General features: G+C 37.3%; 1 pseudogene across 1 annotated transcript; it reads right to left on the bottom strand.

Annotated features, from left to right (window-relative positions):
- Nucleotides 1-1748: 1748 nt before the first annotated feature.
- Nucleotides 1749-2507, bottom strand: LOC311168577 (large ribosomal subunit protein uL22-like; annotated as a pseudogene). Its single transcript has one exon. The product of its transcript is annotated as a large ribosomal subunit protein uL22-like (transcript).
- Between the last annotated feature and the right edge of the window lie 21786 nt (nt 2508-24293).

Raw genomic sequence — 24293 nt, 5'->3', positions numbered from 1 at the left:
TTAATTACTTCAACCATTATTTTAAGTTAAAGTAATTATTTTGGGATAATTGAAGAATTGCATGCAATGAAAGAAAGGATACAGAAAGATCTGTGTACCCTTTACCTAATTTCCCCTCTGGTAACATCTTGTAAAACAATAGTATAATAGTGGCAGGATATTGACATCATTACAATTACAACATTTCCATTACCAAAAGGCTCCAACATATCTACAGCCAGTCTTCTCCCATACTGCACCCCAGTCCCTAACTCCTGGAAACTAGTAATCTGTTTTCCATTTCTTTAAAGCCCCCAAAGTAGGATCATATAGTAAGTAACCTTTTGGGATTGGCCATTTTTTTTTAACCCAGTCTAATTCTCTGTAGATTCATCCAGGTTGTTGGTATCAGTTTATTCCTTTTTATTGCTGAGTAGTGTTTCATGGTATGGATATACATGAAGGATGTCTGTGTTGTTTCCAGTTCTTCACTGTTATAAGTGAAACTGCGACAAGCATTTGTGTACAGCTTTTAGTGTGATCAGTACATGTCTTACCAGCCCTCCAAGTGACTGATGCGCTCAGGTTTGACAACTATTGTCCTAGACTTACTGTACCCCTCCTGCGTTCCCTGGTACAATGAAGTCTATTTTCCACTCAATATCCAGAGTGATCTTTTTAAAGTTAAGATCACATCATTCCTTGATCAGAAATTTCCAGTGATTTCCTATCTCACTGGGAATAAAATCCTGAATCCATGACTTACAGGAGTGTGTAACTTAGCCTTGTATGCCTGTGATCTCTTTATCACCTAGTATTCTCCCTCCATGTTTACTTGCTCTCCTGCTCTTTTGATCTCTTTTCCTTCAAAAAGGCCAGGCGTGTTCTTACCTTAAGGTCTCAGCTATCCTCTTAGCTGAAACTTTTCCCAGAAACCCACTTGTTTGACTTCCTCTCTTTATTGTAATCCCTGACCAGCCCAAACCTCATCTTGATAGAAAAGGCTTCTCTCATCTTTATGTAAAATAGCAAACCCAACACCTGTCTTGACTCCGCATCATTTTCTCTCTTAACCTCACAAAGAGCTTTTACTTACCTGCTTTTATATATGTTTATGTAAATCTACCTCTAAAATGTAAGCTACATAAACAGGTTTTTTTTTTGTTTTTTTAAAGATTTATTTATTTATTTATACAAGCACTGGGTACAGTCAGAAGCATGGGAGGGTGAGAGAATTCACTAGAGCCAGAGCGGGGAGCAGAGCAGTCAGAAGGACTGAAGTACACTGCTGAGGGGAGCAGCGGGCAGCAGGAGAGGTCTGCACGCCATGTGGGACCCTCCTCCGGTGGCCAGGGAGCAGCCGGGGATCGAACCGGCGCCGCAGAGGCTTCGGGCAGCTTCGCAACCCAGCGCTCAACCGCTGTGCCACTGGGGAGGCCCCATAAACACAGGTTTATGTAGATGCTACATAGGACCTGGCATGTTGTAGAATTCCAATAAAAATGGGTGAATGAATTATAGGATTGTATATATTAAAAGTGAAATGCTTTGTGAACTGAAAACTCTTATCAATCATTTTAACAGATCCATATATTTTCTGTTAGTTATAATTGGTAATACAGTCCTCACCAAAAATGTGATTATCAAGAGATGCTTTGGAGGAGGTGTTGTGGGAAAGAGAATGACTTGGCACTTGATTCATTTAGTTACCATGACAACAACCCTGTGAAGTAGTACATTATCTCCATTTTGCAGATGAAACAGGCTTGGATGTTAGTTGCTTACCAAAATTCCACTTTTGTGCAGTCTCTGATACTACCACTCACCTCAGCCCTCTAGTCTCTCAGGATCTTTTTTCTGCAAGACCTCCTGGAGCCTCATCCTGTGCTAAGGGCCAAGGATCTTAGAAGTGTTTCTATAAATATTTGTCATTGGGTGACTGTGTGTGTGTGTGTTTTAACTTTCATTTCCTTTTAAGTTGAACTTACTACCTGGCCATAAGTTTTTTTTCTTCAGTTTTTCCTCTGAGATATCTTTTTCTTCTGTGCAACCTCCTCTTCTGGTTTAGAAACAATCTGCTCTTTTTCAGATCATCTCATTGTCACATGGAGAGCTCATGTATGGGTTAATCCAGCTGACCATTAGCTCTGTAAGTTCTGCGATGTATCTTAGGGGCTTTGTTCACCTGGATATGCTCAATGACCAGAGAATCTACATCTCAACCCTTTAGCATTACTCTGCATTTTTAAGCATGTGCAATAAAAATTCACTCTTTTTGGGCCACTGACCCTGCATCCAAACCCACTGTTTGACCTAGGCATACCTACAATACCACCATAGTAATGACCAAATGGCATACACTGCTTCCGTAGAGTGACACCCTTCAGATTCTTGGTGGCTTTTCAAATATGGATTCCCTTGATGGCCTGGGCAGTTTCATGAGCATACTTAAAATGAACATGAAGATTTGAACCTCTTGATTTGCCTGACTTTGTAGGGTTTTCTGGGTCAAGTGAGTAGTGAACCATTTTTAGAGATCACTAAGGCTGTGTATGGGAAGAGCTCATTGAATATTTTAATGATACACACACACACACACACACACACATATATATATATACACACAAGAAGCAGGTAATGCTCTGCTGTGGAAAGAACTGTATATGGGGGGGTCACTAGAGAGATGTGATAAGTTAGATGGGAGTGGATAGTGGGGTGTTTAGAATGTCAGAAGAAAGAGTAGATGTCTTCTGATAGAAAATGGAAAGCTATTATTTAGCTGAACTAAACTTAAAAGAGCTACAAGTGCATATCATTAGAACTAAAGACTATGAAATGCTTAGTTCAAGTTTATGATTAAAAGTTTTATAATATTTTTACTGTCTTTGAAGAAGACAGTATATTTTTACTGTCTTTGAAGAACTCCTTCCCCTGTGATAGTACATTAAGAATAGAATAACTAATAGTACTAGTCTCTAAAATTCAACTTTTTACTTTTGCTATTTGGGTCTTCTGAGTAATAGATTGAAGGAAGTGAAATAAAACATCTAAGATTATGCCACTTACATATTTTTTCCTGATATTAATGAGTTGTTTAAATGCCACATGGATCAAAAGTTTATATGGAGTTAGCAGAATGAATAGTGGAAGTATTGTCATTTGCATTTTGACAACTCTTCTGAGATACTAGAGTTACTATCTCTCTATTCTACCTGGGTTAGAACGCACTATCTTCCTGACATGATGCAGCCTCTGAAATTTCTACTCAGCTCTCCAATCTCCCAGGAGTAATTATCTGACTGGCCTCTGCTGAGATTCTCACCCTGTTTTCATATGATTTGGGACCTTGAAATTCTGAGAATTTCTGTATAATTTCAGGAGTTGCTTCTCTGAAATTCTGCAGGTCCCGCCTCTTTAGCCCTGGTGCTTATCCTTGTTTCCATGGCAACCTTGAACACCAGTGTCTGTTGTTCTCTGAGAGTGCAACTTTCTGTTTGAACACAAGTTCCCAAGCTGAGTGAATCTGAAGTTCACTTCATTTTTTTTTTTTTCTGTTTTTCAAGTATCATAGCTCTGTTTTCATTGCTGTTCAATGCCTGAAAATAGTTGTTTTACTCTGTCATATCTGAGTCTGATCCTGATGCTTAGTCTCTTTAGACTGTGTTTTTTGTCTGTTAGTATGTCTTGTAATTTTTTTTCTGTTGCTAGCTAAGCTGATATATTAAAGGATATTGAGGCTAATGGGACTTTTAGCATGAGGTTAGATGTTTGTCTGGAGAGGAGTTAGTCTGTGTTTACTGTTTGCTGTAACTGTTAAGTGTCAGAGGCTAAATTTTCCTCTGTTATCTTTCTCTTTGTCCCTTTTTGTCTTTGGGCTTCCCTAAAGCTTCCTTCTCAAAGAGGGTCTCAGGCTGGTAGTTCTTTCTCCTGCAGTCGTCTGTTACTATACAGGAGCCTTATTTTTTGTGGTGGTAAGGTGGGTGAGTGGGGAAGGTCTCTATTTTATAGTGCACCTGTGCTCCCAGTCTGTGACCTTCACAACTGCTTCTCAGCTTTCTCCCATGCCCACCCTGCAACCGCTCCCCACAAAAGCAAGACAGGAAGGCTAGAGGGGCCTGGGTTGGATATTCTCCTACCCCTAGATTTGCTAGGCTCTGGTAAAATCCAAGTTTGTTAAGCTTTGGTAAAGTAGTTTTCATTGAGGGTGGGTTTTGTTAAGGAGAACAGACTGTTGTGTGTGTATTTCAAAATGATTCATTTTCTCTCCCTCGGCTGGAAGCACTGGGGAATTTTTCTACAGTCTTCACCTTGAAAAACTAGTGAGGCTGCTAACATAAAACTCATGAAAATATGGGGGCTTTCCTAAGACTCTGGGGTCTTAGGAGTCCTTCAGAGTTTTGTCTACCCCAACCCTCTAGCAATTCATCAGTTACGGTTTATGTATACCTACGGGTACTGGTTCCAGAAGTGAGCTTCTACTCCTGGTAAGGTGTATTTTCCTTTATTTTCCTGTCTCTCCAAATATGGGGACTGTTATTGGCTGTGTAACTTCAGTTCTTTGAAGGATTAGGAATGGTTGTTTATCAGTACATTCAACATATGTCTATTGTTGAGTACAGGAGTGATGACTTCCAAGTTTCTTAAATGTTGAATTGGAAATTGGAAGTCTCCATTACACTTCTAAATTAATACACAGTATATTAGATTTTCTTCTTAGAGAAATATGAATTCTAAGTGAACTCTTATAGTTTTCAACTATAGGAATATTTGTAATAATAGTAAGGCCACCAAAACAATGTGTGAGTGTTTTAATTGGACATATTCATATATCTATGCATATATTCATATATTGGACATATTCATATATCTATGTGTGTATATATATATAAATATTAGCATACTTCTTCAAAAAGCACTAAAGATCAGAAGAAGGTAAGATAATGAAATAGTAATGATGAATGCGTATTGTTCACGATATATTAGATAGTGTTTGTTCTTATTTCTTCTCTATTATCTACATTGAGTATAAATGTAAGAAAAACTTGTAAAAGAATTGAAAAGTATGTTTTCCTATAAAGTTGTTATGAAACAAACAATCAGACATCTTAATTTGGGGCCTATACTTAATAAAATAACATATCTGTTAATTGTGGGTGACAAATAGCATACCAAAGAAGTGTCTCATCCTTGTTATTATAAATTGACCATTCCTTTTTTGTCTTTGTTTTCTCAAATTAGTCAGTGGGGGGTCAATAACTTTTGACAAAGTGAGATTTTATTTACATTGCTTATTATCCAATCTGCCTGCAAAAAACAGTAAGATAAACTCATTATGCAGAATGATAATGCATGAGTTACTGACAACTGGATATGCTGCTGCTCTCAGGTAAAGCTATTCAAAGAATAACAATTTGTGAATAATAATTGAGTTTTTAGTAAAAACCAGATATCAAAGCATATGTTGACAATGTATATTGGTGAGATTTATTTCTGAATGCTAAGTAATTTTAGAAGTCTGTAAAAGGAACACTGTAACTTCATCTCACTGCTGCTTTTGTAGATTACTTAAGAACAGGACCAATTTGAGTTCATGATATCTTTCTAATATTTTTTTCTTCAATGATAATATATAGCTCTCTGTTTTCAATGATTATAATGCCTACCATTTATATTTTCCCCTTCCTTTTAATCCTTTCTTTCCCTCTGCCTTACTGAATCACCTTAGGTGCTCATCTCTGGCAGTCGTGAATCTTTCTCTTGTTGGTCTTGATCCTTCCCATCTCGTGCTGCCTTTTACCTTGTCTTCAGTAATATTTCTCAGAAACATTGCCCACAAACCTCATGGCTCATCATTGATGGAACAGTAGTCCCCTTATCAGCAGAGGGTATGTTTCAAGATCTCTGGTGGATGCCTGAACCCTCTCTTTATAGTGTACTTTTTCCTGTATATACTAACCAATTATAAATTTTAATTTATAAATTAGGCACAGTAAGAGATTAACAACAATAACTAATAAATAGATTAATAGCAATATACTGTAATAAAAGCTAAGGTGAATGTGGTCTCTTTCTCTCAAAATATCTTAATTGTATGTAATATTTTTGGAACAAGGTTGACTGCAGGCAACTGAAATCATGGAAAGTGAAACTGGGTAATGGGAGATGACTGTATAGAATCCCAACCTGTCTTTCTAATCCTTTTCTTCTCTGTGGACCCTCATCCCAGGCTGCAGCTAAATTGGAGCTCTTAATGTCCCCAGAATCCTGCATTCTTCTGTGTCGTTTCTCTCACACTTTCATGCATCAGGGAGGCCCTCTCATTTCTGCTACCTCAAATCTTGTATGTCTCTAGAACTGGTCCAGTGGGAACACACTTAGGTAGCATCTATGATTCTTTTTTTTTTTTAATTGAGGTAACATTGGGTTATAATGTTTGTGATTTAGAGGTTTATCTCCCACTTCAGGTGTTGTTACCACACCACACTGACCACCAGAATACCTGTTGTCCTCTATCATAATTCATTGTGTTCCCTTTCCAACGTCTCTCCCCTTCTTCTCTGGTAGCCTTGGTTCTGCAGTCAGATTTCTAGGGTTATTGGTATGGTTTTATCTGACCCTTTGTTTTGTTTTTCTGTATTCCAGGGATAAGTGAAAACTATCTAGTATTTGTCTTTCTTCTGACTTATTTTCCTTAGCATAATCCCCTCCAACTCCAACTATTGCTGTGCAAGTGGCAAGAGTTTATCTTTTTTGGATAGCTGAATAGAAGTGCATAGTGTATACCACATCTTCCTGATCTATTCATCTATCTTTGGGCACTTAGGTTTTTTCCATAACTTGGCTATTGTAACTAATGCTGCAATGAACATAGGAGTGCATATTTCCCTTCAAATTAACGTTTTCATCTGTGATTCTTGTCCCACCATTCACCTGAGACAAAAAACAATTTTTCCCTCTATGATATCACTGTTCTTTTTCTGTAAGATTGATATAACAGTCTCTGCTTTTGAATCAGTTATTCTCATGACATCTTATTTCGTCTACAAATATATAAAACTCCAATGATCAAAACTAGCATTGTCATCTTTATCTCTTTAAAATACCAGGTAATTTTATCTCTTTAAAATATCAGGTAATTGCTGTCACTCAATTAATTAGCATAGAAACTCGTGGTTTATGAAGTGCTTTTACATACCTCTGTTCTCTCATTTGGCCCTTCCAACTCTGATAAATAGGCTGAGCAGGTATTAAAATTTCATTGATAAGTTACTGGGGTTGCCAAGAGGTTAGGTGTCATTCAGAGGGCATGGAAGAGACAAAAACAATTGTGTGGATACCATAGGCCGGGCACTTTTTGCCAATAATGTATAATTCTTATAACATCCCTATGGATGGATATTATTATTTTTTAAAAAGATTTATTTATTTATTTATACAAGCTCTGGGTACAGTCAGAAGTGTGGGAGGGTGAGAGAATTCACCAGAGCCAGAGCGGAGAGCAGAACAGGCACACTGATGAAGTACACTGCTGAGGGGAGCATCAGGCGGCAGGAGAGGTCTGCATGCCATGTGGGACCCTCGCCCGGTGGCCAGGGATCAAACTGGTGCTGCAGAGGCTGCTGGCAGCTTCACAACCCAGCGCTCAACAGCTGCACCACCGGGGAGGCCCAGGATGGATATTATTATCCACATTTCATAGATGAGGAAACTAAAGGCCCAGGAAACCTAGAATAAGTTTCTTAGTATCAAATAACTAGAAAGTAACAATAGGGATTCAGCTACTAGTTTGTCTGACAAGTCATTCATGCCTGTTTCCACCGAGGGGTATTCTTTTTCTCTAATGTGGTTTTGAAGTAATTGAAGTATGATTAGCAAATGCGGCTTCTCATTAATACTTAGTCTATATACTTTGAAGCATAGAATGTGTGTCAGATCAGCCGAGGCTTGTGGCCTTTGGGAGAGTTGTGGCTGGACCTATATGTCCAGTAGGGGGAGTGGGAGAGCAGCATCTGCCTTGTAAAATGGTCTGAGTTTCAGATACTGTAAGATCACAGCGTTATTGTGCTTTCTGTATTAGTATTTTACTTGGCTACTTGCTTGTAGCGCAAGACCAGTCTTTTGCCTTTGTTTTACTTTTGGTAAGAGAATTTATGCTCTTATGGGACTCTATTAGAAAAGGCAGGAATTGCTGTCACAGAGAAACACTGCTTTGTAGGGCAGATAGAAGCTCGATGAAAAGCCAAGTGGGTTAAGAATTAAGAATCTCCTCAGACAAAACATGGTAGGTATTGCTGCAGGAACGCGATTAAGGATGCAGCAGCATTTACGATTAGGGCTGCAGCAGCATTCATGGCACAGGTTTGCAAGGCAAGACTCTTATACTTGAGCAGCAGTTCTTGTGCCATTTATTGAAAGCATACAGGCTAGTAAAAGCTGATCATGTGACAATGGTATGAGGAATAAAGTCTGGAGGATGGGATAGGAATGGGAAACAGAGTTTTATGAGGGACAGGGAAGAGGACATTGTGACCATATGTCAAGAGACATTTGCGTCAGCAAAGTATTTAATGTTATCACAGGCAAAGTTATCCCAAGACTGCCATGGAGATATAAACAGGTCAACAGCTGCCTAGGCATCCCTGGGCCTGCCTTGTGATACAAGCTATATTCTGTCTATACTACTGGCTCTGCTGTGATTTGTAGATGGCAAATAGGTCACAGTTGCCCATGAGTGGCCCTGTAGTAGCCAGCTAGTAGCCTATGGCTAGTAGCCAGCTTATAGGATCAGATTATATGTTAAGTCCTTTTTTTGGCAATCCCAGTAATAAATAAAAACTGAAAACAGAAGGCAGTATTTTAATCTTTTCCTGGCGTGTTATACATGGGGAGACTGGGCCCCAAGGATGCAGAGTGTAGAGTGAGCAGATGGTGAAGGTGGGCCAGGGCACCTGGACTGCAGGATAAGGGGGCACACTGATGAAGCCATGATGGCCCAGGAAGGCAGAAATGGATTGAATAACTGAACAATGGGTGCTGCATGCCTTGGGAGCTGGCAGATCAGGTTTGGCCTCCTGAGGTGAGGCTGGAACCAAAGGAGTAAGGGTACAATTGCAATAAAATGTCAAGACAAGCTACAAGTCAGAATATACAGGTGTACCTACCTCATAACTATGACTGGAAATATCTCTAAGTAGGGAGTGGGAAGTTTAGAGAGATGAGCCCTGGTCTTAGGCTTGTTATGGTGGAGGGTAGGGAAATATTGTGGAATGTTTATGGAATGGCCATAAACATCTCTCAGAGGAGGTATTTTGGGGTACAGAGCTATGCTTTATGCCCTCATCTGTGCATTGCTAAATATCCTGATTACTCAAAGATTGAGTAATAGGAAGTCATCAGAAGACATATGAAGTAAGGGTATGCAAGATACCTAGTGGCCACCTTGAAATGTCTCCCAGGAAGATATGTTTTTGTTTTTTAAATTATTTCCCAGTCTCTGGCACAAATGAATTCTTTTCTTGACTTCCAGCAGGCTGAAGAGAAATGATTAGGTTCCCATTTCCTTGTTCTTGATTGGAATTCAGACATAAAGTTTCTCTGATGACCTAGGGCATGGTTCCAATTATTTAGTGGAAATGAAGCAACTGTTTCAACACATGAGTTCCACAGGATTTAGTGGGGCATAGTGCCAAGAATTCATCTTCTAATAACTAGTGTAACCATGAGGCATTTTTGCTTACTGATGTTAAATTAAGAAGCTCATATTAAACCAAGTTTTTTTACTACTGGCTTATCAAAATCATAGTTTTAAAAATTCAAAGTATTGAAAACTTTTTTTATTAAAACAAAGCTGAAGAAATATGTCTAGATGAATTTTTGTGATATAAAATTCATGGTGTGTTTTTAAAGATGACTTTTTTCCCCCTAATTTTAAAAGTGGTAGATGGTCATTGAAGGAAAAATTAGAAAACAGAAGTACAAAAGAATAAAGAAAATATCACCTGTAGTCTACTTAGAGAACAGTACTCAATATTTTAGTGGATTTTTTCTGGGTGATAGTTTTCAGTGCATAGAGTGTCTAATTCACGTAGTTCAATTTGTATTTTATAGTTAAAGTCATAATCTGGTTTTTGTTTTTTCCTCACAATACTGTATGATAGGCATTTGCCATTAAGGTGTCTTTAAGAGGTTTTGAAAGTATTTTTTCTTTTTAAAGATTTATTTTATTTATACAAGAGCTGGGGTACAGGCCAGATGCGCAGGAGGGTGAGAGGATTCACCAGAGACAGAGTGGGGAACAGAACAGCAGACTGACGAAACACACTGCTGAGGGGAGCAGCGGGCAAGACAGGAGAGGTCTGCTCGCCATGTGGGTTGCTCCGAGGCAGGCGGGGATCGAACCGGCACTGCAGAGGCTGCAGACAGCTTCACAGTGCTGCGCTCAACTGCCTGTGCCACCGGCGAGGCCCTAAAAGTATTTTTTATGACTGCATAATCACCTTGTAAATATGTTGTTTAATTTAATCTTTAAACCTTTTATTTTGAAATAACTTGTCTTACCAAAAGTTGCAAAAATTGTGCAAAGATTTTCAGTATTCTTTTCACTTTTGTAGATGTCAACATTTTACATAATCATATATGATGATCAAAAAACAAAAAAAAACTATGATGTAAAGCTATTAACTCATCCCCAAATTTCACCAGTTGTTCCATTAATGTTCAGGTTCTGCAATACATTTAGTTGTAATGTCCTTTTAGTCTCTTCCAGTTTTTGATAGTTCTATCTTTTTCTTTGCCTTTTATTACCTTGACTTATTTTGTAGAATGTATTTCAATTTTGGTTCACCTGGTTTTTTCTCATGATTAAATTCAGGTTATACGTATTGGTAAGAATACCACAGATGTGATGTATCCTTCTCAGTGCATCATTTTAGAAGGCGAAGTACCATAATTTAAGTCCTTCATCTATAATTGAACACTGAGGTAGCTTCTGATTTTTACCTGTAATTCTGCTTCTCTCTGTCTGATTGCTTTCCAAGTGGCAATTCTAAAAAACAGAATGATGAGTCTAAGAGGTGTCAATATTTTTAAGGCTTTGACAGTAGACTATGAAACTTCCAGAAAGTATTTTTTACCCATTTACCTTTATGTTAGTAATAATAGAATCCTTCCCTTTGGTTCTTGTCAACACTAAATGGTATTAATAACAGTATTTAAAATTCTGTTAATTTTAACATTATCAAAATGGCCATCCTACCAAAAGCAATCTGCAGATTCAATGCTATTCCAATAAAAACTTCAATGACATTCTTCAAAGAAATAGAACAAATATTGATGAAATTCATATGGAGCCACCAAAACCTCCAAATAGCCAAAGCTCTCCTGAAAAAGAAAGAAGGGAATGGAGTCATCACACTCCCAGTTTTCAAACTATACTACAAAGCCATAATAATCAAAACTGCATGGTATTGGAACAAGAACAGACACACGGACCAATGGAATCAAACAGAAAATCCAGAAATAAACCCACAGATTTATGGTCAACTAATCTTTGACAAAGGAGCAAAGAATAGGCAATGGAGCAAAGAAAGTTTTTTCAATAAATGGTGCTGGGAAAACTGGGTTGCTACATGCAAAAGAAAGAAGCTTGACTACTACCTCACACCATGCTCAAAAATCAACTCAAAATGGATTAAAGAACTAGATAAGACCTGAAATCATAAAATATATGGAAGGAAATATAGGCGAAACACTACATGACATACACCTCAGCAACATCTTTAAAGACTCATCACCCAAAGCAGTGATAGTGAAGGCAAAGATAAACAGCTGGGACTACATCAAATTAAAGAGCTTCTGTACAGCAAAAGAGACAGTAACCAAAACAAAGAGACACCCCACCGACTGGGAGGAAATTTTTGCACACAACACTAATGATAAAGGACTGATCACAAAAATCTACAAAGGGCTGAAGAGACTTAACAAAAACAAAGTAAACAATCCAGTCAAAAAATGGGCAGTAGAGCTAAAAAGGAACTTCTCCAAAGAGGAAATGCAAATGGCAACAGGCATATGAAGAAATGTTCAACATCACTTGTAATCAGGGAAATGCAAATCAAAACTACAATCAGATACCATCTTACACCAGTGAGAATGGCACATATTAAAAAAACTAGCAACAACAAATGTTGGCGAGGATGTGGACAAAAAGGAACTCTCCTGCACTGCTGGTGGGAGTGCAAACTGGTCCAACCGCTATGGAAAGCTGAATGGAGATTCCTTAACCTGCTAAAGATGGATCTTCCATATGATCCAGCAATTCCACTCCTAGGTATTTACCCAGAGGACACAGAATCATTAATTTAAAAGGGCACCTGCACCCCTATGTTTATAGCAGCACTCTTTACAATAGCTAAGCTTTGGAAACAACCCAAATGCCCCAAAATAAATGACTGGATCAAGAAGATGTGGTACATATACACAATGGAATATTACTCAGCATTCAAAAAAGATAAACACATGCAATTTGCAGCAACATGGATGGAGCTGGAAGGGATCATGCTCAGTGAAATAAGCCAGAAAGAAAAAGAAAAATACCAGATGGTCTCACTCATAGCAGGAATTTAGAAAATCTAAATAAGGGACCAGGAGGAAGACTAATTATAATAAAGTAAAAATCAAAATCAACAAGCAACTATAAACCAGAGACACATTATGGGGGTTGGGGGGAAGAGGGAGTAGCATCAAAATAAGGGGGGTGGGAATTGTATGGAGAATATAACCAAAATGAAAATGCATACATTGTGCAAAAATGAAAAATGATGTAAAAATATATATAAAAGAAAAAAAATAGGGATAACTTCAGGCATTTTATCTAGATCACTTTTTTTTTAATGAGCGATCAGGACTGTTTTCATTATAGATGCTGACTTATATTTAAGTCTAGTGTTTATAGTGTATAAAAATCCAAATGTCCTATTAAAATAAAATTGGAAATGAAAGTTGTAAAATTAAAAAAAATAAAATTCTGTTAATTTGATTAGTATTAAAGCTGGCCAGTCTTATATTTTTCATGACCATTTTTTATTCTTATGACATATCTATCTAATTTATGCAAGCCATTTAACACAATGCTTAGTGATTTACACAGTTCATTTCATGTAATCCTAACTACTTCCTTAGGATGATATCATTATTATTTACATTTTACATGTTAGGAAACTGGAGCTCAGAATCTTTAAGTAAAGTATGCAAGTTCAGGCAACTATTAACTGGTAAAGACAATATTAGAATTTAGACCTTCTGACTTAAAAACACATGCAGGTAACTTTAATGCTATTCTCTCCCTTTGGGTTACAGAGTATTTTCTGCTATGGTGACAGTTTTTATTTTAATTCTACCAACATCTTGCAAAGTAGTGAAACATAAAAATCTGTGATAAATGGTATATATTTTTAAATGTAAAAAAACTACAGTAAAACAAGTATTCAAGAGAGTTTATTCTTTTCATTTATAATCAATGATTTGCTGGAGTTATAAAAATTGGTATTATGTCCTTTAAAATGCAATAAAATTGCCCTTATATGCCTTTTAAAAATATTCTTTGTTTTAAAAAATGAAAAAGATTTTTCTAATCTTGTCTCCTTCACTTTTAGGAATGATAGTCTATGGAAACAAAGAAAATAAATTGCTTGTTGTATTTAAAAATATGAGACAATAACAACTCCAGACTTTGACTTGTCTCTTTTAGTTTCAAAATGTTCATAGTTAAATTACTTACCCTAGGTAAGATTTCTATCTTCATGAGGAAATAGAGGCTGAGAAAGGTTGGGTGATATCTCCAGTCAAACAGCTAGTTTGGTACTAAAGTAGTTTATTGTGAATTCCAGCTCTTTGCACTATCTGAAACTAATTTAGAATGGAGATGTGAACATTGATATTCTAAACACCCCCACTGAATTTCAATATCCTTTCTGACTAGAAAAGTTATATTCATTTTGAATAATTTTATTTTGACATCTCACAAGTATATCTTAAAAACGTGTCAAAAATGAAACATTTTTCTCTCTAAGTCCTGTTTTTCAAAAATGTTAGTTAATGCTTCCACCACTTTCCCTTTTGCAGAAATCAGAATCTTGGAAGTTATTCTTAGCTTTTTTCTCTTTTATTCAATCCCTACCTGATGTGGTTTTACTTCCTCAGAACTATTTAGAGTAGTCCATTACCTACTTTTGTTTACACTACTATAGTATAGTCTCTTTCCTGAATTTTACAAGTTATTTAATTTTGTCCCTAAACCTTATTTTTTTAAGACTTATTTATTTATACAAGAGCTGGGGTACAGGCCAGAGGCGCAGGAGGGGGAGAGAATTCACCAGAGACAGAGCGGGTAGCAGAATAGGCAGACTGACTGAAATACACTGCTGAGGGGAGCAGCGGGCAAGACAGGAGAGGTCTGCCACTCCATGTGGGAATCTCGCTGGCCGGCTGGGAATCGAACCTGCACTGCAGAGGCTACAGACAGCTTCACAGCGCAGTGCTCAACCCGCTGCGCCACCATGGAGGCCCTTGCCCCCAAATCTTACCCCATTCTTCCCATTCAACATTCAGAATGACTTGACTCTAGGCCAATAGCATTTGCTCACCCAGTTGGGATTTGGGTAGAGAAACTTTGAATTGACCTGCCAGGGTGGATAGGCTTCGGTGTGACTGACCTCCCCCCTCTATAAGATTTTTTTCAATTATGTCACCATCATGTCAACGACATACTATGAGGCTACAAATGTATAGATGGATGTGCAAGAGGACTAGGACCAGACCAGGCTTAACCAGATTTTAGTAGGGCAGTTATTCAGTCTTGTTGGTTTAACAGCTCTGATTTACCTGGAAACTGAATCTGAATAGAAGGGAAACTGCTGATTTTAAATAATGTTATATCCAGAGTTTAGTATAGAGAGAGGAGGGAGGGAGGGAGTAAAGGAGGGAAAGAGAAAGAGAGAGAAAGAAAGAGAGAAATTCCATGCCTGAATTCTGTCAATTTTGTGCTTTGTTGCCATGTAGGAACTCCTTAATCCATTTGGGAATATAGCATAAATAGATGAAATATTTGGAGAATTAAGGCTTTACCCTTCTAAACTCAAAAACTGTAACATTTGGATCTGAAAATTTTTACATACCCTATGTAGGGTAAACAGTTTTCAGGTTTTTCTGCCCTCCCACCATTAGGATTGCCCTTCCTGATGGGGCACCTGCAGTTGTTACCCTGCCCAATGAGGCACCTGTAGTTGTTACATTGTTGTAAGCTGTCTTGTTTACTTCTGTGGACCATGGGAGGAGTATTGAGCTACTCACCAAGGGAAGCAGAGAAATGAGAAAGAACAAGAGTGTGAAGGGGAGAAAGAAGGCCAGAAAAGACCTCATGGCCTCCTGGCCCCGCAGCACCCCTGCCTGCCGTGTACCTGGTTGCTGCACAACAATATGTAAAAGTTCAAAAAAAGCCTGAGAAAGCCGCCGAGGGCTCCAGGACTCTCCTTTATCTCCCTATCTGCTTGGATCCTAGAAAACCTGCTCAGTGGCCATCCTGCCACTACACCCTACCTTACCCCTGCCCAGTTATTGTAACCAGTGTAACTTTTTTTTCTTTATTGTTCATCTTAAATTTAAGTGGATACTTCTAGGGCCTAGTGAGAGGCATCAGGCCACTAGCCCCCTCACTAAGTAAACTCAGACAGCTATTCTTTACTTTTTTAAAATAGTTTTTCTGTCTCTTCCCTAGTTTTTAGGCCATGCTGTTGCCATAGAGCCTGCCTCTAGCAACTCCTGTCCCCACTTCAAATCTAGTTGGATTTTGGGAGACAAAGCCAAGTCACAAAGATGTGTGCGTCAAAGAAGAGTAACTATGCCCAGAAAGATAAGAAAGGGTCTTACCTGAGATCAAAATGTATAGATGTCAAAACATAGGCTTTGTGATGCTCATGTATCACAATTTCAATTAATTGCCATTTGATGGTCAAAAGTGGTCAATTATTGGCAGTTTCATCATACTAAACCTAGTATTTTGATATTTTACCATACTTGAATGACATAAATCAGTTTCTCAAACTATTGAGGTGAAAGCTGATTTATTTGAATAATTTCCAAGCCATCACAAGCTAATACTTTTGTGAAAGACAATATAAATTAGTAGAAAAATAAAATTTAAAGAAGACATAAAATACAGCCCATTTTTATTAGATTCACAGACATAAAATTACATTTTAATAAATATAAGAACATTATATAAGAAAAAATGTTCAAAAATGACATCAAATTAAAAACTTCTACACAGTGAAATAATTCATTGTTCAAGCAGAAAACATACTGAATGGAAAAAGATATTTATAAGCCATATATCAGACAAGACCTTAATATCCAAAATATATAAACAACTCATCCAACCCAATAACAAACAACATGAATAAAAAATGGGCAGAGGATCTGAATAGATACTTCTTCAAAGAAGACATGAGGATAGCCAATAGGAACATGAAAAGATGTTCAGCATTCTCACCTATGAGAATGGTTATTATTCAAAACACAAGAAACAGCAAGTGTTTACCAGGATGCAAAGAAAAGAGAACCATTGTACACTGTTGGTGGGAATGTAAGGTGGTACAATCATTATGGAAAATAGTACGGAGGGTCTCAAAAAATTAAAAACAGAATTACCATATGATCCATTAATTCTGCTTCTGGATACTATCCAAAACAATGAAAGCAAAGTGGGAAGGAAGCACAATGGACTATGCTGGAAGATTATGGGTGTTTTGGTGATGAGTTTTGGTGACATGGTAACAATACCTGAAGGGGGGAGATCCTGTACCTTTAAATCACAATCAACATTGTAAACCAATGTGAGCTCAATTAAAAAGAATTAAAACACAAATTTGAAAAGATATACGCATCATTATTCATAATATCGACGAGTTGGAAACAACCTAAGTGTCCATCAATGGATGATTCAATAAAGAAGATGGTGTTGTATATACACGCAATGAAATACTACTTAGTTATAAAAAGGATGAAATCTTGTCATTTGTGACAACATGTGAGGACCTAGAGGGGATTATGCTAAGTGAAATAAGTCAGAAAGAGAAAGACAAATACTGTTTAATTTCACTCATGTGGACTATAAAGAAAAAAAAAAGTGAGCCAACAAAACCAAACCTTATCACAACAGAAAGGTGGTCACCAGAGAGGGAAAAGGAGGTAGTAGATGGAACAAGTTTGTGTGTTGAGGGATGGGGAGGGAGTTTACTGGACACTGGTGGTTGGTAATTAGACCTTGGTTGGTTGGGTGGTGTGGAAAATACATTGGTTGAGGTATGAAGCTTTACCCTTGAAACTTATATGATGTTGAAAATTAATGTTATCTGTTAAAGAAGAAAGAAAATTTAAAAACTTTACAAACTCACCATGCATATAGGTGATTAATAAAGAAATTGGTGTACACTCAGACTTTTCCCTTTCACAATCATAACTAAACAAGGCAATTTGGGAAATAATGATTGCTTACACTAAATGTCTTTGTGAACACTTTGAATGTGCATATGTTTATCAACCTTAAAGTTTTTAAAGGACATATTTAGGTTTGATTGGCAATAATTCTACTTACAGGAGATAGCATGTATCTTCGTTTTCTGTTTTGTTTTCATAACAGTAACAGTAGAGTGTCTCAGAAGCATGTTGTTGTCAAGAGATTTAAAACATTCCCACAATCTCAGGAAAATCATTCTTTTTTTTAAAATTTATTTTTTAATTATTTTTTATTTTTATATTCCCCATACAATTGCAACCCCCTTATTTTGACCCCAGTCCTTCCCCTCCCGCCCCCTACCACCCATAGAGTGTCTCTGGTTCATAGTTTTTTGTTGAAGGAAAATCATTCTTAACACAATAAAGCAAATTTTATGGTATTTTCAAAATGAATGTTAAGTCTTTCATTGGTAACAATTTATAGTGAACATACACTCACAATTTATACTGAAAAATTGTGAAATATAAATTATATTTTGATGAAAGAAATGTTTTCTGGATCCATGAATTTCTTATAAGTGGTAACTTATATAGGAACATATCAAATTATAAGGTGTTGATGATAAACTGTTCACAGATGTAAATATTAAGACTATTACTCCCTTCATTGATAATTGTTAACTTCTACAACTTTTTTAAAAAAGATGTATTTATTTATGCATACAAGAAGTGGGAGACAGGCCAGAGGTGTGAGGGAGGGGGCTGGTGAAAAGATTCACTAGAGATAGAGTGGGGAACAGAACAGGCACACTGACTGAAATACACTGCTGTGGGGAGCAGCGGGCAAAACAGGAGAGGTCTGCTGTGCTATGTGGGTCACCTCCCTGGCTGGGGATCGAACTCATGCTGTAGTGGCTGCTGGTAGCTTCATAGTGCTTCATAGTGCTGATGTAAAAAATAAATAAAAAAAATAAAAATGCAAGTCAGAAAAAAAAAGAACATTAAAGATAGCACACAAAAATGTCTGGCTCTCTAAAACTCACATCTGTATAATGTGATCAAATTGAATTTTTATCTTGCAGAAGCATTAAGAAGTTATTAGTTCAAATATTCTCCATGTTTCCTCTCAGTAACTATAATATCTCTGCAGCAATAACAGTTATTTATGACCAGTTTTCATATTTTTATAAAGAGATTAATGTATTTGACTTTATATGCATCAAAATTTTTACTAGGTCACTAAGCATATTTGGTTCTGCTGATATTTTTTCATAGTTTGTTTTTTTAAGAAGCAATGCATCATTCTGTGCAAGTTCCTTAATCAGGGTAACAAATCCTGAATACTTTCCTGTCACTGCAGCTGTATAATCAGAATATACTTTTCCCTGACATTTAAACTTCAGGCGACATTTGTGTACAATCTAACCTTCCACAGTCTTTTATTTGTTGCCAATGAAGCTGAAAAAAAAAGAGTTCTGCCTCCATATCACCATCACATTCAAGTTGCATGTATTAAAAGACTTTAAGTGTTATTGTCACAAAAAAGTAAAGACAGTTAAGAGGAAACTTTTGGAGGTGTTGGAAATGTTCATGGCTTCAATTGTGGTGATAGTTTCATGGGTGCATACTCATTTCCAAATTCATCAAGTTACATATATTAAATATGTACAGCTAAAAAAATGCCTCACATGCTAACTACATCTGCACCTTCATCAGTTTGTAATGAAACTGCCTTTCTAGCTTTAGTCATTTGTCTTTAACATCGTTAGTTTCTGAAAACACCAATCTCTAGTAGCCTTAGAAAAAGTGGTACCTGAGCTACATTTTTTTGCTGTACATTCATCAAAAAATATAAAGCAAATATCTTTGATTCAGCCTTTCATTAATGTCCTTGAGTAATTCCAATTGTATATGGATTTTAAAAAAATTTATTTTTAAATAACGTAGTATTTTGGTATTGCCACCATAATGCACGTACTACCAAATCACTCACAATCCACAACCATAGTCATTATGCGCCTTCCCTTGTTGTTCTTACCCCTCTCCCAAACCCTCTACCTTTCTGGAAACTTCAGTTTTATAGTCAGCATTCAAGGGTCAGTTTTTAAGCTTGCCTTTATCTGACTCTTAGTTTAGTTACTCTATATTCCACATATATATATCTATACACACACACACACACACACACACACCCTATATCTTCTTGGTCCACTCAACTGTTTTGAGGGTACTTAGCTTGTTTCTGTATATTAGCTATAGTAAATAGCACTGCAGCAAACATGGGAATGTAGTTTGCTTTTGAATTAGTGTTTTTGAATATTTTGAATATAGGAGTGAAATGAATGGGTTGTGTAGCAGATTCATTTTTAATGTTTTGAGACACCTCCACACTGCTTTCCATAAGGCCCAGGCCAGTCTGCATTAGCAATTTGAAGTGCTATTTTATAAGAAGTTTTTAAAGCATAAATGTTTGTATATGAAATACTATTTTTTGGTCACCTTTTTAATCAGACATTTTTTCCATATATATTTTTTGAACTTATTTTTTTAATGCAAATACAGCTTAATTTAGGAGTGTAGGTGTTTCCTTGCTTCATTAAGCATGTATTTCTTTTTTAAAATAGATATATTTTTATTTATTCATGCATGCAAGAGCTGGGGTGTAGGCCAGAGGTGTGGGGTGGTGAGTGGATTCACCAGAGACAGAGTGGGGAGCAGAACAGGTAGATCTAGTGAAATACACTGCTGATGGGAGCAGCGGTGAGAGAGGAGAGGTCTGCTACACCATGTGGGTTAGCTCCCCGGCCAGGAATCAAACTCATGCTGCAGTGGCAGCCAATAGCTTGATAGCACTGAGACTTAACCCCTTGTGCCACCAGGGAGGCTCCTAACCATATATTTCTATAAATAACCCTGTGGTTTTAACCTTTAACATCATATTTCAAGTAAAATAGGCATAAACTCTTTTAATCATTTTTCCTTTGGAATCATTTCTGTTGTCATTAATTGGTTAATGACTGTTGCCACATTCAGAAAAAGTATGTGTCCTTTTGAGGACTTTTTTGGGGGCAAGAATGTTTTTTAAGGCTTATTAAGCCATAGATTTTTTTAAAAGCTTGACCAATATTTAATTATAAAAATAGTTATTAACAGTGCTTGTGTTTTCCAAGTTTTTAATATGCTTTGGGGTTTCAATTGATAAACTAAAAATAAATAGTCCTACCACTCCTGTATGTAGCTTATTGCACATGTGCCTGTCCTGAGTTTACTAATACTGACTGGTCTAGCCTGTGCTCAGAGGAGCCACTGATCATATGCTTGGATGATGCAGTAATATCAAATTGTTGTTTCCAATGGTTTACTCAATCATCTTTGCTATTTATCTTATTGTGGACCTGTAACCAATTGTTTGTGGGCCAATGTCATTTCATAGACCACATTTTAGTAGCATCGAGCTGATGAGAGGTATAGATACACAGACCACTCTGGACAAGTAATAGCTCCCATTTGGATATCACATTATAGCCTACAGAGCATTGTCATGTATACTGTCTCTCTATCAGCCTAATTAAAAATGGATAATATTATTCTACTGTCAATCTCCCACAGATATGAGATAGCAGTAGGGACTTGAAGCCCCTAGGTATTTGAAGCCCAGTCCAAAGTGCTGTCTAATTTATAATTCCTAAATACTAAATACCTAATACCCTAACACTCAATACTTAAGTACCTAAATAATGTATTTGTTATTATGTCTTTCCAGTTATTTTCTGTGACAATAGTTTTGAATGGATGAGTAATTTCTCTTGAGAATTCATTTTCTAAATTGATTCGACTTCATTTTATTTGTGATCTCATATAAAGTCCTAGAGTCAATTTTGTTCTCCAAATTTATTGTTATCCTAAGATAAAATTAGGAGAGTAAATTCACTTGCATGCGATATGACTATAAAAAATGGAGTCTTAACTAACCTTTCTCCGTGTATCTTAAATATGTGTCATTTCACTATTTGCATGAATGAAATATGGAAAGATAAAAGCAGGTGGCCTAGGACTACTATATTTCAGTAGCTTTACAGATAAACGCCTTCATTTCTGTTTTTTGACCCTTTTTTTTTACAAAAAAGATTTATTTATTTATACAAGAACTGGGGTACAGGCCAGATGTGTGGGAGGGTGAAAGAATTCACCAGAGACAGAGTGGGGAACAGAACAGGCAGACTGACGAAATACACTGCTCAGAGGAGCAGCGGGTGAGACATGAGAGGTCTGCTGCACCATGTGGGTTTCTCCCAGGCCGGCCAGGATTGAACCTGTGCTGCAGAGGCTGTGGACAGCTTCACAGTGCGGCGCTCAACCACCTTTGCCGCCAGAGAGGCCCTGACTCTTTCTTATTAAAGAGGTTGAAAGCAAAAATGCCCACAGCACCAGGTGGGTAATGTAAGGAGGGAAGTAGTTGGGGTGGGACAGTGGTGAAATGTCCAGAGTCTTGTTTAACTTGGGCAGCTGCTAGGCCTTATCTTCAGTTCAGCTCATGAATGAATGTGCACCCAGGATACTAGATCTTCTGATTTTGAAGAAAAGCTGAAGATCTAGATTTTTTTTTAACGATTAATCATTGGCAACAAATTAAACTATTTCAAACACTGTAACCAGATGAAACCCAGCTGCAGAGGTCATTGGTGTTCAGTTGAAATTTCTCAGTCATTTAAGGTCATTAGGAATTGTAAATATGCAAAGGATTTTCAACAAGAGATGGAATTAAAGGTTTTTTCCTCATCTTGAATTTTGTATGAAAATGTAGTTAACAAAGAGCACCCTCATGCTGATTACTCTGGTGTTTGGAGTGTGTGTAGCCTATTAAAAATTTTTGTGATTATGATCAAATAACAAAATTTACCACTTTACCTATTGTTAAGTGTACATTTCAGTGGTGTTAAATATATTCAAATTGTGCAGTCTTCTATTTTCCAGAACTTTTTCACCATCCCTAACAATTCTGTACCCATTTAATGCTAACTCTAGTCTCTCACTCCATCTCCTGGTAATCTTTGTTTTACTTTTAGTTTTCAAGAATTTGCCCAACTTAGCTATTTCATGAATGGACTTGTACAATGTTTATCTTTAGTGTTTGGCTTACTTTACTTAGCATACTTGCAGGGTTCTTTCATGTTGGAATGTGGATGTTGAAACAATGAAATCATAAATACCAACTCCAGCATGATGTTGGAGTGTCAGAATTTCTTTTTCAAGACTGGCTAATACTCCATTATACACTCATACACCATAGGATTTTTATCCATTCATTTGTTGATGGATGCTTAATTTGTTTCCCTTTTTTAGCCATTTTGAATAATGCTGTGATGAACATGGGTGTGCAATAGTCTCAGTCCCTGCTTTCATTTCTTTTTTCCTTTTCCTTTTTTTTAAAAGATTTATATATTTATGCATACAAGAGCTGGGTACAGACCAGTGATGTGGGGGGTGAGAGGATTCACCAGAGACAGAGTGGGGAACAGAACAGGCAGATTGACGGAAGTACACTGCTGAGGGGAGCGGTGGGCGAATCAGGAGAGGTCTGCTGTGCCATGTGGGTTGCTCCCTGGCCGGCTGGGGATCAAACTCATGCTGCAGAGGCTGTGAATTGCTTCATAGTGTGGTGCTTAACCCCTTGCACCACCAGGGAGGCTCTGCTTTCATTTCTTTTGAGTGCGTACCTAGGAATGAAATTGCTGGATCATATGGTAATTCCATGTTTAATTTTTTCAGGAGCTACTGAAGTGTTTTCCACAGCGACTCCACCATTTTACATTGTTACTGCCATTATGTTCATAATTTTGTGGTTTGTTTAATTCCTTATTCAGTTCTTTGTATTCTTTCCACTCTTGTTTTAGATCGTAAGGCTTCTTGTAATATTTTTTGGAATGGGGGTTTAGTAGTAGCAAATTCCAAGAGATTTTGTTTGAGAATATCCTTATTTCTCCCTCATATAGGAAGAAGAGCTTTGCAGGATAAAATATTCTTTTTTTTTTTTTTAAATAGAGGCATGTTTTATTTATTTATTTATTTGTTTGTTTGTTTGTTTATACATGCACTGGGTACAGTCAGAAGCGGGGGAGGGTGAGAAAATTCACCAGAGCCAGAGCAGGGAGCAGAGCAGGCAGAAGGACCGAAGTACACTGCTGAGGGGAGCAGCGGGCAGCAGGAGAGGTCTGCACGCCATGCGGGACCCTCCTCTGGTGGCCGGGGAGCAGCTGAGGATCGAACCAGCGCGGCAGAGGCCGCAGGCAGCTTCGCAACCCAGCGCTCAACCGCTGCGCCACTGGGGAAGCCCCAGGATAAAATATTCTTGACTGGAATTTTTTTGTCTTGGAGTTTTCTGAATAATGTCACTTCATTCTCTTCTTGCCCATAGTGTTTCTTCAGAGAAGTCTGATGTTAGTGTAATTGATTTTCCTTTATAAGTTATCTGTTTCTTCCTCCTACTCAGCTCATTATTTTTTCTTTGTCTTGGACTCTTGGAAGCTGGTCTTGGTGTAGATTTCCTTTTATTAAGGTAGTTTGGCATCCTTTTAGCTTCGTGTATGTCTATTTCCATTTCCTTCTTCAAATTTGGGAAGTTTTCGTTGAATAGCTAAGTTCTTTCTCTCTCTCCTCTTTTTGGGATTCCTATGACTCTTATATTTCCTTTCTTCATGGTGTCAGATAATCTTGAAGTGTTTCTTCATTTATTTTCCTTTGTGTATCTTTCATTTTCTATCTTGGCTCTTTTCATATTTGCATTGTGGAGATTACTGATTTAT

Source organism: Talpa europaea (assembly GCF_964194135.1).
Source record: "Talpa europaea genome assembly, chromosome: 3".
Classification (NCBI taxonomy): Eukaryota; Metazoa; Chordata; class Mammalia; order Eulipotyphla; family Talpidae; genus Talpa; species Talpa europaea.
The sequence above is the reverse complement of the archived record's forward strand: the minus strand, read 5'-3'. Positions and strand labels throughout refer to the sequence as shown.